Source organism: Ailuropoda melanoleuca, chromosome 7 (assembly GCF_002007445.2).
Source record: "Ailuropoda melanoleuca isolate Jingjing chromosome 7, ASM200744v2, whole genome shotgun sequence".
NCBI classification, from domain to species: domain Eukaryota; kingdom Metazoa; phylum Chordata; class Mammalia; order Carnivora; family Ursidae; genus Ailuropoda; species Ailuropoda melanoleuca.
Genome location: NC_048224.1, coordinates 20,488,421 through 20,491,244, shown reverse-complemented (window position 1 = coordinate 20,491,244; position 2,824 = coordinate 20,488,421). Strand labels below are relative to the sequence as shown.

General features: G+C 59.4%; 1 protein-coding gene across 1 annotated transcript in view; it reads left to right on the top strand.

Annotated features, from left to right (window-relative positions):
• Positions 1-1,041: 1,041 nt before the first annotated feature.
• Positions 1,042-2,824, top strand: part of LINGO2 (leucine rich repeat and Ig domain containing 2) — a 1,137,445-nt gene continuing 1,135,662 nt past the window's right edge. The window contains exon 1 of the mRNA XM_034663995.1: positions 1,042-1,390. The gene's annotated coding sequence lies outside the window, so the exon portion shown is untranslated. The remainder of the gene's footprint in view (positions 1,391-2,824) is intronic.

The window sequence follows — 2,824 nt, the reverse complement described above, 5'->3', positions numbered from 1 at the left end:
AATGGCTGCTAAAGGGGCTGAGTCTCCAGACTCCTAATCCCTCCCCTTTCTCCGGCAGTTCACCTGCTACCGTCCAGTTTACAATATAAGCGTAAATAGTAAATTGGCCCAGTTCCAAAAGCTTGGCGTCACAAATCCCTAGGCAGTTCCTTTTTAAAAAACCTACTTGAGTTTCAGGGCGAAATGTTACGTGAGGGAGCGGGCAGGAAAAGGGGGATGAGAAGGGATTGTGTATTCCAGGAAAAGATGTATAGGCTCCTCTATTCGAAGGACCTCGGGGAGCCCCTCAGCTCCCTAGCTTGCTGCTGCAGCCACTTCAAAGCTCTACCGTAGAAGGGGCGGAGGTGACTCTGGTGGGTGGAGATGGGGACTGGGTTAATCTTTAGTCGGGCGACCCCACGCAGTGTCCCCGGAGAGTAAGTGGCCTCCAGGAAAGAGGCAGGGGGTCGAGATGCCAGGAAGGGCAGGGGCCCGAGAGGCGGCCGAACGGACTTGAGGGCTAGCAGTGAGGAACTGCCTGCCAGCAGCAATCTGCTAACTAGTGAGGAGTGATTGAGTCTTCCCGTCTTCTGCATCCTGGGAGCCCGGGCCCCTCTTCGCACCTCTGGACTTCTCGCTCGCCAGTGGTCTGGGGCTGCCGGCGCGGGGCTGGGCGTGCGCGTGTTGCTGTGCGCGCGCGCGGGGGTGTGTGTGCGCAGCCCACGCGCCGAGCCCGGCCGCCGGGACCCAGCCGCCCGCCGCTTGCCTGGCGTCCCTCCTCCTCGCAGCCGCCTCCTCGCAGCCTCCTCACCTGGCGCTCGCCACCGGCCACTTGCCGCCCGCCCAGCCCTGCTCGGCTGCCACTGCCTCCCCTCAAAGTTTCCTCAGAGCAGACACCTTCGCCAAGGGCTGCCCAGGGAGATGGATTTCTGAAGCTGTGCCTTGGAGTGGCTCTTCTTCCAGGACCTCTCAGCCTTGTCCCTACCTAAATCCGAGCAGAAGGTAGAAGATTTTCCAAATTCTGGGGCGGGGAGGGGGAGGGGTTTTTATCAAGAGGAAGAGAGGAGCGGCCACAACTGAGAATAGGACCTTTTTCCCTGCCTCATGCCGGGCAGTGATGGGCCTGTAGGCTTAAAGAAAAAAAATAAATAGAAAGCCAAGTTGACCGAGGAGGGGCAGGGAAGCTTCCGGATGCCAGGAAGGTTGTCCCCGTCTCCGTTTGCACGGGCATGAACATTTAGAGACACCTCCAGTGCGAGGGCTTTTAAACCGCCATCACCTCCTGATCCCCTTGGAAGGAAAAGCCGGCAGAGCTGAGGCAGGGGGTGTCAAGGAAAAGCTTGGACTTGTGTGTAACGCATCCTTGGCTTTGGATTTTAAGGACATGGACGAGAATTAACGGCGTCTCAAGGTAAGAGGCATTAAAACCGCTGCCAGGGAGAAGAATAACTTAAAAAAGATGTTGGGGCTGGGGTGTGGGGTTAAGCTAAGTTAGGATGATCTCTCCGGGCGTCACCACGAGATTGCTCAGTCCGCGCGAATGGCTTGGAGAGGACAAGTCAGGGAGTAGCCGGTGCCACGGTGCCCAGGTGGGAGGCAGCAACCAAAGGGAGTGTTCTGATATCCTGAACTAACACTTTTTGGAACCTATTGGAAATAGGTATCGAGCTGGGTCGTCTGTCCGGGCTGATTTATAGCGTAGATTCGTGTGTGTGTTTCTGGCGAGATTTTTTTTTTTTTTTTTTTTTTTACCTCGCTAGCACCGCAGACCCTTCCCCTCGTTGCCATAGAGCACTGTGGGCATCCGCGAACGCCGCTAGGACGCGTGGCAGGTGAGCCTGGCGCAGGTGGGCATGGGGGCGGCGGCATCCGGCCGGCGGATTGCCCGGCACGCGAAGCCCACGCTGCAGCCTGGCTGGCTTCGTGCAGCGGGCGTCGGAGCCCCGGGCGCCGCGGGTCTGCTGCGGTTCCCTTCGCCTCCGCTAGAGGCTCCCAGCGGGCGCCGCGAAGCGGGTGGGTGTGGGGGCGCCGGGAGGCGGAGGGGCGAGCGCGGGGAGTGAGCGTGCCCGCGGGGTGGTGGAGCGGGCGCGGCAGGGGGAGGCGAGCTCGGCTAGGGCGGGGGATGTGAGCCGGAGTCCCGGTGCGCCTCCTGGCTGAGCGCAGAGCTGCAGGGGACGCGGGTCCGAATCCGGGCTGAGCTCGGTAAAGCTGTGCCCAGAGTCGGAGCCACTTCGGGAATGCGATCCTGGCCCGCACCCTGAGGGCAGTCCCGGGAGGTAATGTCCTCTTTCTCCACTCCCGGCCCGTGGTTCTCCGTACCTCCTCAGCCAAACACCCAAGGTGGGATGGAATGGAGGGTGCGGGTCTGTAAGGTCCATATGTAAAGGTGCCTTTCAGCCTTGTTTCGTGGAGCTCCGTGTAATGTGTATTCGAACTAATCTCTAATTTCAGCCTCCTCCCTTGCCTGCTTTAAGGGAAGTTTTCTGCAGAGAGTGCCGGGTGGTTGGTTTTGGGGCCGGGCTGCTCCGAGGTGAGCGAGGGGACCCGCTGTGCTCCCCTGAGCCGCAGTGGACTAGAGTGCGCGACTCTAGGGGTGGAGTGTGGTGAAGAAGAGAGTACCACACCCTCTTCTTTTCCTCCCCTGTCCTTTTCACCTGATGATGAGGTCTCACCATCTAGCATTTTACTGATTTCTTTCCCCAGGGGATTGGCTCTGAGAACAGAGCAAAGCTGCTGAAAGACTTGGAGGGAGAGAGATAAGAATGAGAGGGAAGTCGTGGCCAGAACATCAGGGGAGGAAGGAGGGTGAAGTTAAGCTTCTGTGTAGGGGGCGGGGGGGGGGGGG